The sequence below is a fragment of the Macaca fascicularis genome, chromosome 13, assembly GCF_037993035.2.
Source record: "Macaca fascicularis isolate 582-1 chromosome 13, T2T-MFA8v1.1".
NCBI classification, from domain to species: domain Eukaryota; kingdom Metazoa; phylum Chordata; class Mammalia; order Primates; family Cercopithecidae; genus Macaca; species Macaca fascicularis.
The window spans coordinates 58,663,609-58,680,538 of record NC_088387.1 but is presented as its reverse complement, the minus strand read 5'-3'; the positions used below and the strand labels follow the sequence as shown (position 1 = coordinate 58,680,538).

The following is a 16,930-nucleotide window of genomic DNA, read 5'->3' as shown; positions in this document are numbered from 1 at the left end:
TCTGAGCAGACATTTCTCAAAATAAGAGAGATAGATGGTATGAGATAGAGATAGATGATAGACAGAGATAGATAGATGGTAAAAGTATCTGAGCAGACATTTCTCAAAATAAGAGAGAGAGATGCCAACAGATATATGAAAAACACTCAACATCTCTAGTCACCAAGGAAATGCAAATTTAAACCACAGTGAGATATCACCTCATGCCTGTTAGAATAGCTACTAATGTCAAAAAAGAGAAAAAGATAAGTGTTGGTGAGGATATGAGGAGAAGGGAACCTGTGTATACTGCTGCTGGGAATGCACATTAGTACAGCCATTTTGGAAAATAGCATGGAGGTTTCTTAAAAAAACTAAAAATACCATATGATCTAGCAATCGCACTTCTGGGTATATATTCAAAGAAATTGAAATTGATACGTCAAGCAGACGTTGGTACTCCCATATATTTCAAGATTTTTCACAATAGCCAAGTTATGGAGCAACCTAAGTGTCTATCAGTGGATGAATCGATAAAGGCAATGTGGTATATCTGCACAATGAGATATTATATACAGCCTTTAAAAATAAGAAAAGTTTTTCATTTGTGACAATATGGATGGAACTCGAGGACATTATGCTAAGTGAAAGAAGCCAGGTACAGAAAGATGGATACTGTATGATCTCACTTGTTATATATGGAATTTTTAAAAAGTTGATTTCAGAGAAACAGGAAGGTGATGACAGAGGCTGGAGGTTATGGTGGTGGGGAAAGGGAAGATGCTGATCAAAACATACAAAGTTTCAGCTAGACTGTAGGAATAAGTTGAGTGATCTTTAACACTATATGATGACCACCGTTAATAACAATGTATTGTATATTTCAAAATAGATTTTTATTTTTTATCTTTTTATTTTATTTTGTGAAACAGGATCTCACTCTGTCACCCAGGCTGCAGTACAGTGGCACGACCATGGCTCACTGCAACCTCGACCTCCAGGGCTCAGGTGATCCTCCCATCTCAGTCTCCCAAGTAGTAGGACTACAAGCACATGCCACCCCACTTGGTTAGTTTCGTATTTATTTATTTATTTATTTATTTATTTATTTATTTTAGAGACAAATTTGTCATGTTGCCCAGGCTGGTTTCAAACTCCTGGGCTCAAGTAATCCTCCCACCTCAGCCTCCCAAAGTGATGGGATTACAGGTATAAGTCACTGCTCCTGGCCTTCAAAAAAGATTTTTAATGTTATGATCACAAAAAATAAATTGGTAAGGTAACAATACGTTAATTAGCTCAAGGGAATCTTTCTGCAATGTATACATAGATCAGAACGTCACATTGTACCCCACAAATATACACACATCACATTGTACCCCATAAATATACACAATTGTTATCTGTCAATTAAAAATGTAAAAGAATCATGCATCTTGGAGAAAGGCACAATAAAACATTGTAAGATGTTTAGTGTTTTTTATTTGTTGGCCCTTTTTTGGAGTCACTGTATAAAATTAAAATGTCATATCACAAGTCTAAATGGACAATATACATAATTCATTTGAAAAGTGTCATATTGACAATTTTCAACTTGTACTTCAACCCAACCAGTGTTACCTAGTTGATAGATGGTTAAGTTATAAAAGTGTTACTAACTTGGAATCAAGTTTTCAGAAAGATATTCAGAAGAATGAACACCACTTAGTTTCTGTCATTCTCAATGACAATTTTATAATTTATCATTTGCCAATTTGACTTATATTAGCATCATCATTTAGCACTATTAAATGAAATTGGCTTCCAGTCAACAAAAGATGACAAACTGACAGTCTTTGGACATGATCCAGATTTCAAAATTTACACATATTCTGCCTATACATGTAAAATCTAAAATAAAAAACTTGCTGTTCCTAGGACTTCATTACCTTTCACAGAAGACTTTTGAATGTGCTACCAGAATGAATATGCAAATTTACAGCAAAAAAGTTTTAAAACTAAAAAAATATTGAATGGAGTTTCATCTTAAATCATACTTTGGATCAGTTGACAGATAATTATAAGTACTGTAACATATTGATATTGTTATAACCTTTTCTAATTTGTGAAATGTTCCTAAGATTGATAGGTTTCTATGAGATATGGAAGCACTAACAAAGACATGCAACAGCTTATACATATTTATAATTACTGTGTTCTTGTCCTGTATGATGCTTTGATTAGTTCAAATCCATTGATAATTGAACATTTTTATTCATATTCTACAGTTTTACAGGTTTAAACCTTGGTCAAAGTTGCCTTCAACACATTCAAATTCATGCTATTTCACCTAAACATAAATGTGTAAAATATTGATACAATCCTCTTTGTGCTTATTTTAAAATGACATTTCCCTTTGGACAAATCTGATTAACTGCTTTAAGAACTGGGGAAAAATATTGTTTCTAATACTGTGTTTATATTTTAGAAGCATCATATTTTGTAGCTTTGAGGAGAATGAATGTAACTTTCAAGATAAGGAAGTATGTTAAATAACTTATCTCAGAGTTACATAAATAGAAATAAAAATTTTAGTAATCAATTGCTAACGTCCATATAAATGTTCCACAGTCTTTTTTATATTAGGTCAGAACAATGAATCATCACTTTAAAAGTGAAAAATATATGGAAAGAATCGATATTTTATTTTACCAAATTAAGAATTTACTTGTCTTGTCATATATTCTCATGTTAGAATAGGCTTGTAGGAATTACATGTTTTTGAAGGTTTTGTAGAACTCATAAGTAAAAACAAGTGCTTCCTTTCAGGAGTTCTATTTTTGACTACTTTTTGAATTTTCTCTGTGGGGTTACTGAACTAATTTTTTTTTTATTTCTTATGTCAATTTTAGCCATTTATATTTTTCTGGAAATTATTCACAGTGGGAAGGAGGCTTTCAAGATGGCTAACCAGAGGCACCAGCACTCACCTCCTCCACAAAGAAGGACCAGAATATCAAGTAGCTAATCACATACTGAATACAGCATTTAAGAGAGAACACTAGAATTCAGAGGGAAGTGACAGGGAACCTCTGAGTCACAGAAGGAGAGGGAAGAAAAGTTGCCAGCCAGCCAGGATTGGCACAGAGCCAGGAGAAACTCACCAGTGAAGGGAAAAGGTTAAAGTGAGAGGTCTATAGCAGTCTACTCTCCCATGATGGACTCCTACAGTCTTAGCCACAGGAGAGCTCCTCAGTCCTTATGGACCCTGAGACTAGTATAGGGACTTCTTGGAGTCCATGCAGTGGCATTGTTCCAGACAGGTCGTTTGCACTGCAAACCCCATCCCCCAAGACTCAAGCAGCTGTAGCATGACATCATTTTGAGAGCCCAGTCACAACAAATGATATCCTTCCCTGGGGCACAACAGCTCCTGAATGTCCACATCACTGGAGCTTTGCTGACATTTCCCCCAACATCAGCCCAGAGGGTTGTAGTACTGAGGCACTGGCTAGACTCAGTGGTATACCCAGGTTTGCAGCACTCTAGCCCACATACTGTCCTGCACCTGGGAAATGGGCAGTGATGTGTAATGGGGAGGCTGCCTGTGGGACAATGGGAGCCAGAACCAAAGTGTGTGCTCACCAGAGCCTGAGAGCCAACTTCCTGGGTCCGCTGTCACTGACAGCAGCCCTTCCTTGCTCCCAGCAGCAAAGCCAATGTGCACTTGCACATACCTTTGAGCAGCCTAGAAACCAGCCAACCTGGGCACCATCCTAAGGCCTAAGGACAGGCCCACCCTACCCACTGCTGCATGAGTGCACTGTCCAGGGCCCTGAGGATTGATCTGCTTGTCTGCCACAGCCTGTGGTTGAGTGAAATATTAAGGAGCTTCAGGACAGGCCTACCTGGCCACCACTGCTGGTGCCCACATGTACCACTGAGGGGCCTCTGAATAGGTCTCCCCTGGTCACTGGCATCTGAGTATACTATCTGGGGTCCTGGGGACTGACTCATCCTATCACCGTCACTGGTGCCTACATGCACCATTGTGGTGGGGGGAAAGAGGGACTTGAAAACAGGCCTGCCCTGCCCACTGCCAGTGACTGCATGTACCATAAAAAACCTGAAGATAGGTCTGTTCTGCCCACTGCCACTGCTTCCACTGCCCAAGCACACCATTTGGGGACGTGGGGATCAACCCATCCCACCCACCAACACTAGCACCTGCACATGCCTTTTGAGAGCATGACATCAGACCCACCCAGCCTGCTGCCAGTACTGCTGCCAACATCAACATACATGTGCCACCTGGGAGACAGTAAACTGGCTTGCCGAGACTGCCACAACCACTGGTGCCAGAATGTACTGCTTAGGGGCCTCTAGGTTGTCCCAACACTGCTACCGTCATTGCTAACATCATACATGCTGCCCAAGGACCCACCCAGCCACCAACCACTGCCACTGCTAGTCCCTGAACAAGCAACCGGGAGGTCCAAGGGTCAGCCTGCATGCACTTACCACCAGTGCCTGCATATGTGGTGCACATCCAGCCCACTACCACCACTATTGCTGCCTGAAGACCAGCCCTCCTGACATTCCCATCCTCAGCAAAGCCTCACTATAGCTCTTGCTAACAACTGCAGCCCAAGCAACTGAGGAATTAACAGGCACCACTAATTCTGATGACAGCCAATGAAATCATATGATGACTACATGAGTGTACCCAACCAGAATCAAAGCCAAATCAACCTACCCAACCAACACTATAGGTACATCTTTAGGAAAATGTCTTACCCTATGAAAACCAATCTATAAAACTGGAAGAAACAACTGTTACACCAGATATCAACAGAAAGACACAAGAAACATGAAAAGGCAAGGAAACATGATACTGCCAAAAGAACATAATAATTCTCCAGCAACAGATTCCAATGAAAAAGAAATCTGTAAAATGCCTGAAAAAGGATTCAAAATAATAATATTAAAGAAGCTAAATGGGATACAGATAAAAATTTTAAAACAATCAGAAACACAATTCATGATCTGAATGAGAAATTCAACAGAGACATCATTTAAAAAATTCTGAAACTGAAGAATTTAATGAATGAAATAAAAAATACAACTGAGGGTTTAAACAACAGATTAGATCAAATACAAGAAATAATCTAAGAACTGGAAGACAGTTTTGACACCATAAATCTACCAAATATTTGAATTTTCAGAGTCCCAGAAGGAGACAATATGGGCAAAGATATAGAAAACCTATTTAACAAAATAATAGCTGAATACTTCCCAAATCTTTTTTTTTTTTGAGACGGAGTCTCGCTCTGTCACCCAGGCTGGAGTGCCGTGGCGGGATCTCAGCTCACTGCAAGCTCCGCCTCCTGGGTTTATGCCATTCTTCTGCCTCAGCCTCCCAAGTAGCTGGGACTAGAGGCACCCACCACCTCGCCCAGCTAATTTTTTGTATTTTTTAGTAGAGACGGGGTTTCACCGTGTTAGCCAGGATAGTCTCGATCTCCTGACCTCATCATCTACCCGTCTCAGCCTCCCAAAGTGCTGGGATTACAGGCTTGAGCCACCGCGCCCGGCCAATACTTCCCAAATCTTACAAGAGACATGGACATTCAGATACAGGAATCTCAAAAGGTTCTTAAATAGATACAATCCAAAAATGTTTTCAAGCTACGTTATAGTCACTGTTAAGAGTCAAAGAAAGAATTCTAAAAACAGCAAAAGTGTCAAGTCACATATAAGGGAATCCCATCAGACTAACACTGCATTTTTCTTTTTACAAGACAGGAGAGAATAGGATGATACATTCAAACTACTGGAAGAAAAAAAACACTGTCGGCCAAGACTACTGTACCCAGAAAAGCTTCTTTTCAAAAATGAAGGCAAAATAAAGAAATAAAGTGTTTCCCAGATAAGCAAAAACTGAGGGAATTCATCACCACTAGATTGGTCCTACAAGAAATATTTAAGGAAGTCCTAGATCTGGAAGCAAAAGGATGATACCTACCATCATGAAAACACATAAACTATAAAACTCACTGGTAGAGCAGACACACAGTAAGAGAAAGAGAAAGGAGTCAAATGTTACTACTATAGAAACCCAACAAACTACAATGATAAACAGTAAGAGAGGAAGAAAAGAATAAAGGATATACAAAACAAACTTAAAACATGTAACAAAAAAAAAACCGAAATAAGTCCTCATCTAACAATAATAACCGTGAATGTAAATGGATTAAATTCCCCATTTAAAAGATACAGACAGCTTGAATGTATTAAAAAGACATGACCCAACTATATGCTTCCTATAAGACTCACTTCACCTGTAAAGGTACAATAAACAAAGTAAAGGGATAGAAAAATATTTGCTGCACAAATATAAACCAACAGTGAATAGGAGTAACTATATTTATATCAGGTAAAATAGAATTTAAATACAAAACTAAAAAGAGACAAGGAAGGTAATTATATAATGATGAAGGGATCAATTCAGCAAGAGGGTCTAACAGCTCTAAATATGTATGCACCCAACACTGAAACACACATACACACACACACACACACAGAGCAAATATTATTATATATAAATGGAGAGACAGACTTAAATACAATAATAGTTGGACTTCAACACTTTTCCTTCTCAGCATTGGACAGATAATCTAGATAGAAAATCAACAAAGAAACATTGGATTTAAACTGCACTGCAGACCAAATGGACCTAACAGCCATTTACAGAACATTTTATTCAACAGTTACAAAATATGTACTCTTCTCATTAGCACATGGAATATTCTCCAGGATTGACCATATGTGTTAGGCCACAAAACAACTCTCAACAAATTTTTAAAAAATCATATCAAGTATCTTCTCAGACCACAAAGGAAGAAAACTAGAAGTTAATACCAAGAGTTACTATGGAAAATGTACACATTCAGGGAAATTAAACAATATGTTCCTCAGTGACCCCTGAATCAAAGAAGAAATTAAGAAGGAAATAAAAAAAATGGAAACAAATGAAAATGGAAATACAACATACTAAAACCAATGGGATACAGCCAAAGCAGTGCTAAGAAGTACTTTTTTGTACATCAGAAAAGTAAGAAGATTTCAAATAAACAACAATGCACCTGAAGGAACTAGAAAAGCAACAAACAAAACCCAAAATTAGTAGAAAAAGAAAAATAATAAAGATCAGAGCAGAACTAAACAAGATAGAGACTAATAAATAACACAAGAAAATTGGCTCACTGAAAAGATAAAAATCTATAGATAAAGATAAAACATAGATAAAAACATATTGTTTAATTTCTAGCTAGACTAACAAGAAAAAAAGAGAAAAACTGAAATAAGATCAGAAAGGTAAAGGAGACAGTACAACTGATATCAAAGAAACAGAGGATCATCTCAGACTTTTATGAACAACTATACATCAACAAATTGGAAAACCTACAGGAAATGCGTAAGTTCCTGGACATATGCAACCTACCAAGATTATACCAGGAAGAAATAGAAAACCTGAAGAGAACAAGTTTTTTCTTCATTAACAAGATATAATCAGTAATGAAAACTCTCCCAACAAAGAAAAGCCAACTGCTTTATTATTGAATTTACCAAACTTAGAAATGAATACCAATTCCTCTCAAACTATTTCAGAAGACTGAAGAGCAAAAATTCTCCTAACTCATTCTATGAGGTCAGCATTACCTCAATACCAAAACCAGACAAGGATATGACAAAGAAAAAAAAAAAACCTATAGGCCAAAAACCTACAGGCCAATATGCCTGATGAACACAGTTGCAAAAATCCTCAACAAAATACTAGCAAACTGAATCCAACAAGACATCAATAAGACAATACACCAAGATCAAGTGGGATTTATCCCAGGGATGCAAGGATGCTTTAACATATGCAAATTGATAAAAGAACAGAATGAAAGATAAAAACCATTTGATCATCAAATAGATGCAGAACAAATGTGATAAAATTCAACATCCATTCCTGGTTAAAAAAACAAAAAACAAAAACAAAAACAAAACAAAAAAAACTCTCAAGTTAGGCCAAAAAGGAACCTACCTCAATATAATAAAGGCCATATATGAAAAACTGACAGCTAGCATCATACTGAATAGGGAAAAGCTGAAAGCATTTCTTCTAAGACCTGTAACAAGAAAAGGATATCCACTTTCACCACTCCTGATCAATATAGTACTGTAAGTCCTAGCCAGAACAATCAAGCAGGAGAAAGAAAGCTGGAAAAGATAAAGTCAGATTTGCAGACAGCATGATCTTATACCTAGAAAGTTATTAGAAATGACAAATGAACTCAGTAAAATTTCAGTTTACAAAATTAACACATAAAAATCAGCAGAGTTTCTATATATCAATAAGGAACTAGCTGAAAAATAAATCAAGAAAGAAATCCCATTTGCAATGGCTATGAAAAAATACATAAGAAATGTTTAACCAAGAAGGTCAAAGACCTGTATGAGGAAAATGAAATAACACCAGTAAAAAAACCAAAGAGGTCACAAACAAATAGAAAGACATCCCATGCTCATGGATCAGAAGATTTAGTCTTATTAAAATGAATCAGGGAGAACCAGGAAGATGGTGCATAGGAGGCAGGACTAGCTTGCAGCTCCTGCTTGGACAGACAAAACAGTGTATAGAAACTCACATCATCAACTTTTTTTCCAAAAAGTACTGCAGGAACATATCAAGAAAGCTGAGAGAATCCATAGACTCTCTGAAGGAACTTGATCACCGTGCAGGCTCCCTCAGACACTGAAAAACTGTGCCAGTATCCACGGCTGAAAGATCTGAAGACAAATCACATTAAAGGATTCTTTGCAGACATTCCCCAGTACCAGCCCAGAGCCCAGTAGCTCCACTGGGTGGCTCAACCCAGAAGAGCAAAAACAATCACTGCAGTTCCGCTCTCAGGAAACCCCATCCCTAGGGGGAAGGGGGAGAACACCACATCAAGGGAGCACTCCATGGGACAAAAGAATCTGAATAGCAGCCCTTGAGTTCCAGATCTTCCCTCTGATATAGTCCACCAAATGACAAGGAACCAGAACAATTCTGGTAATATGATAAAACAAGGTTCTTTAACACCCTAAAAAGATCATACTAGCTCACCAGCAATGGAGCCAAACCAAGATTAAATCTTTGAATTGCCAGAAAAAGAATTCAGAAGGTTAATTATTAAGCTAATCAAGCAGGCATCAGAAAAAGGTGAAGTCCAACTTAAAGAAATAAAAAACATGATACAGGATATGAAAGGAAAAATCTTCATTGAAATAGTTAGCATAAATAAAAACAATCACAACTTCCGAAAATCAAGGACACACTTTGAGAAATGCAAAATGCACTGGAAAGTCTCAGCAATAGAATTGAACAAAGAGAAGAAAGAACTTCAGAGCTTGAGGACAAGGCTTTCAAATTAACCCAATCCATCAAAGACAAAGAAAAAATAATATATAAAAGTGAAGAAAGCCTGTAAGAAGTTTGGGATTACGTTAAGTGTTCAAACCTAAGAATAATTGGTGTACCCAGGAAGAAGAGAAATCTAAAAGTCTGGAAAACATATTTGAGGGAATAATCGAGGAAAATTTCCTTAGCCTTGCTAGAGGTCTAGACATGCAAATACAAGAAGCTCAAAGAACACGTGGGAAATTTATCACAAAAAGATCATTGTTTAGGCACATAGTCATCAAGTTATCTAAAGTTAAGATGAAGGAAAGAATCTTAAGAGCTGTGAGGCAAAGGCATCAGGTAACCTACAAAGGAAAACCTACCAGAGTAACAGCAGATTTCTCAGCAGAAACCCTACAAGCCAAAAGGAATTGGGGTCCTATTTTTAGCCTCCTTAAACAAATCAATTATCAGCCAAGAATTTTGTATCCACTAAGTTTCATAAATGAAGAAAAGATACAGTCTTTTCCAGACAGACAAATGCTGAGAGAATTCGCCACTACCATGCCAGTACTACAGGAACTGCTAAAAAGAGCTAAATCTTGAAACAAATCCTCAAAACACACCAAAATCAAACTTCCTTAAAGCATGACTGTCACAGGACCCACATAACAATAACACAAAGAAAAAAAAAAACAAAAAAACACCACAAGGTATTCAGGCTACAAATAGCATGATGAATAGAATAGTACCTCACACCTCAGTCCTAATGTTGAATGTAAACAGCCTAAATGCTTCACTTAAAAGATACAGAATGGCAGAATGCATAAGAATTCACCAACCAAGTTTCTCTTGTCTTCAGGAAACTCAACATATAAGAACTCCCATAAATTTAAGGTAAAGGGGTGGAAAAAGATATTCCATGCAAATGGACAACAAAAGTGAGCAGAAGTAGCTATTTATATATCAGATAAAACAAACTTTAAGACAACAACAGTTTAAAAAGACAAAGAGAAACATTACATAATGATAAAAGAGCTAGTCCAACAGGAAAATATCACAATCTTAAATATATATGCACCTAACACTGGAGCTCCCAGATTTATAAAACAATTACTGCTAGACCTAAGAAATGAGATAGATGGCAACACAATAATAGTGGGGGCCATTAATACTTTACTGACAGTACTAAACAGGTCATCAAGACAGAAAGTCAACAAAGAAACCATGGACTTAAACTATACTCCAGAGCAAATGAACATAACAGATATTTACAGAACATTCTACCCAACAACTGCAGAATATACATTCTGTTCATCAGCACATGGAACATTCTCCAAGACAGAGCATATGAACACCATATGACAGGCCAGAAAACAAATCTCAGTAAACTTAAGAAAAACCTAAATTGTATCAAGTACTTTCAGACAACAGTGGAATAAAATTGGAAATCAACTCCAAAAGGAATCCTCAAAACCATGTAAATACATGGAAATTAAATAACCTGTTCCTGTATGATCTTTGGGTCAACGAAGAAATCAAGATGGAAATTTTAAAATTCTTTGAACTGAATAAGAATAGTAACTCTGGGATACAGCAAAAGTGGTGCTAAGAGGAAAGTTCATAGCCTTAAATACCTACATCAAAAAGTCTGAAAGAGCACAAAGAGACAATCTAAGGTCACACCTCATGGAACTGTACAAACAAGGACAATCCAAACTCAAACCCAGTAGAAGAAAAGAAATACCGAAGATCAGAGCAGAACTAAATGAAATGATTGAAACAACACACCAAAAAAATACAAAAGATAAGTGAAACAAAAAGCTCGTTCTTTGAAAAAATAAAATTGATATACATTAGTGAGATTAACCAAGCAAAGGAGAAGATCCAAATAAGCTCAATTAGAAACAAAATGGGAGATATTACTACAGATACCATAGAAATCCAAAAAGGCTGCTATGAACACCTTTTTGTGTGTAAACTAGAAAACCTAGAGGAGATGGATAAATTCCTAGAAATATACAACCCTCCTAGATTAAACCAGGGAGATACATAAACTCTGAACAGACCAATAACAAGTGGTGAGATTGAAATGGTAATAAGACTGCCAACCAAAAAAAAGTCCAGGTACCAGATGGATTCACAGCTGAATTCTATCAGACATTCAAGGAAGAACTGGTACCATTCCTACTGACATTATTCCAGAGGAGAAAGAGGGAATCCTCCTTAAATCATTCTATGAAACCAGTATCACTATAATACCAAAACCAGAGAAGGGCATAACAAAAAAAGAAAACTACAGACAAATATCCTTGATGAACATAGATGCAAAAATCCTCAATAAAATACTAATTGAATCCAACAGCCTATCAAAAAGATAATCCACTATGATCAAGTGGGTTTCATACCAGGGATGCAGGGATGGTTTAATATACCACATAAACGCAATTAAAAACAAAAATCACATGATCATCTCAATAGATGCAGAAAAAGGATTAGACAAAATCCGGCATCCCAGTAGGATTAAAACTTCAACAAAGTCAGCATAGAAGGGACAGACCTTAATATAATAAAAGCCATCTATGACAAACCCACATACAACATAATACTGAATGGGGAAAAGTTGAAAGCATTCCCCCTGAGAACTGGAACAAGACAAGGATGCTCACTTTTACCACTTCTATTCAACACAGTACTGGAAGTCCTAGTCAGAGCAATCAGACAAGAGAAAGAAATCAAGGGCATCCAAATTGGTAAAGAGGAAGTCAGACTGTTGCTGTTTGCTGATGTTATGATCATATATCTAGAAAACCTTAAAGACTCTCCAGAAAGCTCCTAGAACTGGTAAATGAATTCAGCAAGGTTTCAGGATACAAAATTAATGCACACAAATCAGTAGCTCTGCTATACACCAAGAGCGACCAAGCTGAGAATGAAATCAACAACTCAACCCCTTTTACGATAGCTGCAAAAAAAGAAAAAAAAAAGAAAAGAAAGTAAAATACTTAGGAATGTATCTAACCAAGGAGGTGAAAGACTTCCACAAGGAAAACTACAAAATACTGCTGAAAGAAATCACAGACAACACAAATAAATGGAAACACATCCCATGCTCATGGATGGGTAGAATCAATATTGTGGAAATGGCCATACTGCCAAAAGCAATTTACAAATACCACCATCATTCTTCACAAAACTAGAAAAAACAATCCTAGAATTCATATGGAACCAAAAAGAGTCCTGTATTAGTTCATTTGCATGCTGCTGATAAAGACATAACCAAAAGTGGGAAGAAAAAGAAGTTTAATTGGACTTACAATTCCATATGGCCGGGGAGGCCTCAGAATCATGACGGGAGGTGAAAGGCGCTTCTTACATGGCTGAGGCAAGCGAAAAAATGAGGATGAAGCAAAAACAGAAACCCCTGATAAACCTATCAGATCTCATGAGACTTATTCACTATCACAAGAATAGCATGAGAAAGACCGACCCCCATGATTCAATTACCTCCCCATGGGTCCCTCCCACAATATGTGGGAATTCTGGGAGATAAAATTCAAGTTGAGATTTGGGTGGGGACACAGCCAAACCCTATCAAGCCCACATAGCCAAAGGAAGACTAAGCAAAAAGAACAAATCTGGAAGCATCACATTACCCAACTTCAAACCATACCCTAAGAACACAGTCACCAAAACAGCATGGTACTGGTATAAAAATAGGCACATAGGACCAATGGAACAGAATATATAACCCAGAAATAAAGGCAAATATTTACAGCCAACTGATCTTTGACAAAGAAAACAAAAACAAAGTGAGGAAAGGACACCCTTTTCAATAAATGGTGCTAGGATAATTGGCTAGCCACATGTAGAAAATGAAACTGGATTATCATCTCTTTATACAAAAATCAGCTCAAGATGGATCAAAGTCTTAAATCTAAGACCTGAAACCATAAAACTCCTAGAAGATAACATCAGAGAAACCCTTCTAGACATTGTCTTAGGCAAAGACTTCATGACCAAAAAACCAAAAGCAAATGCAACAAAAACAAAGATAAGTAGATGGGACTTAATTAAACTAAAAAAGTTTTTCTGCACTGGAAATGAAATAATCAGCAGAGTTAATAGACAACCCACAGAATGGGAAAAGATCTTCACAATCTATACATCTAACAAAGGACTAATATTCGGAATCTACAAATAACTCAAATCAGCAAGAAAAAAAGCCAACAATCCCATAAAAAAGTAGGCTAAGGACATGAATAGATAAATTCTCAAAAGAAGATAAACAAATGGTCGACAAGCATATGGGAAAATGCTCAACATCACTAATTATCAGGGCAATGCAAATCAAAACCAGAATGTGATACCACCTTACTCCTACAAGAATGGCCATAATAAAAGAATTTAAAAAAATAATGTTGGTGCAGATGTGGTGAAAAGGGAACACTTTTACACTGTTGGTGGGAATGTAAACTAGTACAACCACTGTGGAAAACAGTGTGGAGATTCCGTGAAGAACTAAAAGTAGCATTACCATTTGATCCAGCAATCCAACTACTGGGATCTACCCAGAGGAAAAAAGTCATTATACAAAAAAGAGACTTGCACGTGCATGTTTATGGTAGCAAAATTTGCAATTGCAAAAATATGGAACCAGTCCAAATACCTATCTATCAACGAGCTGATAAAGAAAATGTGGTATATAAATATACTATGGAATACTACTCAGCCACAAAAAGGAATTGAATAATGGCATTTGCAGCAACCTGGATGGAATTGGAGACTATTATTGTAAGTGAAGTAACTCAGGAATGGAAAATTAAACATCGTATGTTCTCACAAGTGGGAGCTAAGTAAGCTATGAGGATGCAATATTGTAAGAATGCTACAATGGACTTTGGAGACTCAGAGAAAATGGTGGGGGTGGGGTGAAAGATAAAAGACTTTAAATTGGGTATACTGGACACTACTTGGGTGATGGGTGCACCAAAATCTCAGAAATCACCACTAAAGAACTTATTCATGTAACCAAACACAACCTGTTTCCCTAAAACCTATTGAAATAAAAAATATAATGAACCATACCACCCAAAGCAATCTACAGATTCACTGCAATCCTTATCAAAATATCAATGACATTCTTCACAGAAATAAAAAATAATAATCCTAAAAGTATTATGGAACCACAAATAACTCTAAATAGCCAAAGCAATGTGAGCAAAAAGACCAAAGCAGAAGGTACTCTACTAAAATATAATACAAAGTTATGGTGACCCAAAAAGCATGGAACTGGTATGAAAACAGACACAGGTGCCTGGGCGCAGTGGCTCACACCTGTAATCCCAGCACTTTGGGAGGCTGAGGCAGGTGGATCATGAGGGTAGGAGTTCAAGACCAGCCTGGCCAACATGGTGAAACCCCATCTCTACTAAAAATACAAAAATTAGCCAGGCGTAGTGATGCGCACCTGTATTCCCAGCTACTCAGGAGGCTGAAGCAAGTCAATTGCTTGAACCTGAGAGGCAGAGGTTGCAGTGAGCAGAGATCGTGCCACTGCACTTCAGCCTGGGCGATAGAGCGAGACTCTGTCTCATAAATAAATAAATAAACAGACAGACACATAGACCGATGGAACAGAATAGAGAACCCAGAAAGCTACATATTTACAGCCAACTGATGTATAAAACATGGATTTAAATTGGATCTCTCTGAATGTATTTTTTTGATGATATTACTTTACAGCCATATACATTTTTACATAATTATAAAATAAATAAGAGTGAAAAGCAGTTCTCAAGAATCAAAAGCAAAATTAACTAAATGAACTTAGTAGTGTAGCGGTCCCTCAGTATTAATGAGGGATTTGTCTCATGACTCCCCCCACCCCCAAGTATACCAAAATCTACAGATATTCATGTCCTTTATATAAAATAGCCTGGTATTTCCACATAACCTACATACATATTCCCAAAACACTTTAAATCATCTCTTGATTACTTATAATAGTTACTGTAATTCCTACACATTATTAATGTGGATTCAAAATACTGTTTGGCTTGGGAAAAATTGAAGTTTTGCTTTTTGGAATTTCAGGGAATTTTTTTTTTCTGAATGCTTTTGACCCATGGTTGGTGGAATCCATGGATGGGGAACTAACAGATATGGTGGGCTGACTTTATATCAAATTTGTGGCATAACTTCATGAAGAAAATGATTTCAAGTCACTTTAAAATATAAATGTCTTTTATCCCTTGTGGGATGTATTTACAAAGAAAGGAACTGCAAAGAAATCTTAGAATTTTTTTTTTTAAGATGTCTTGCTATATTGCCCAGGCTGGCCTCAAAGGCTCAAGCAATCCGCCTGCCTCAACCCCCTTGAGTCACTAGGATTGCAGGTGCATGCCACCACACTCAACTTTTGGAATGTTTTTATAATTTTACAAGTAGGATTAGGATTAATATTTGTATAATTATTCAAAAACCATTTTCTATAAACATTGTATATATGTTGATAAAGCGTAGTATATATGTACTGTGAGCCAAATACAGCCTATGACAAGTTCTTGTAAATAAAGTTTTATTAGAACGTAGCCATACTTATTTGTTTACATATTGCCTATGGCTGTTTCTGAGCTGCAGTGGCAGAGTTTAATAGTTGCGACAGAGACTGTGTGGCCTGCAAAGATTGAAGTATTTACTATCTGGCCTTTACAAAAAAAGTTTGCCAACCCTTGTTCTAGCTCTCTCTCCAATACAGTAACACACTTAGGACAAGGAGAACATCCCAAATCTAAAAATCCAAAGTGCTTCAAAATCTATAACATTTTGAGTACTTTGGAATTAGGGGTTGTGACTTTTTGTCTCTAATTCCTTATACCCAGCACTATTTAGAACCTTATACCCAAGGTTCTAAACAGTGCTAGGGCGGTGCTATATATTATGACCAACAAGATAGTTGGGTTGTTTAGATTCAGTTTGTTCCTGTATCTTAGGAGTAACTTAGAGAACAATGAGGAATGAAGGTGATACAAAGCTGAGAGGATTTATCAGTATTTTTGTTTTGTTTTGTTTTGTTTTGTTTTGTTTTATTGAGACGGAGTCTCGCTCTGTCGCCCAGGCTGGAGTGCAGTGGCCGGATCTCAGCTCACTGCAAGCTCCGCCTCCCGGGTTTATGCCATTCTCCTGCCTCAGCCTCCCAAGTAGCTGGGACTACAGGCGCCCGCCACCTCGCCCGGCTGGTTTTTTGTATTTTTTTTAGTAGAGACGGGGTTTCACCGTGTTAGCCAGGATGGTCTCAATCCCCTGACCTCATGATCCGCCTGTCTTGGCCTCCCAAAGTGCTGGGATTACAGGCTTGAGCCACCGCGCCCGGCCGGATTTATCAGTAAAGGCCAGCACAATAAAAAATACTAAACAAGGTTATTCAGTCAAAAAAGAAAATATATCAGATACTTGGAATGATATAAAGGAATGAAGAGTACCAAAATGGTAAATACATGGGTGCATAGGAGACTTTTTTTTTTTTACATTAAA

At 37.2% G+C, this 16,930-nt stretch overlaps 1 protein-coding gene across 15 annotated transcripts in view; it reads right to left on the bottom strand.

The window, feature by feature from the left end:
• WDPCP (WD repeat containing planar cell polarity effector) overlaps positions 1–16,930 on the bottom strand; it is a 487,362-nt gene that overhangs the window by 155,629 nt on the left and 314,803 nt on the right. The window lies entirely within an intron of this gene.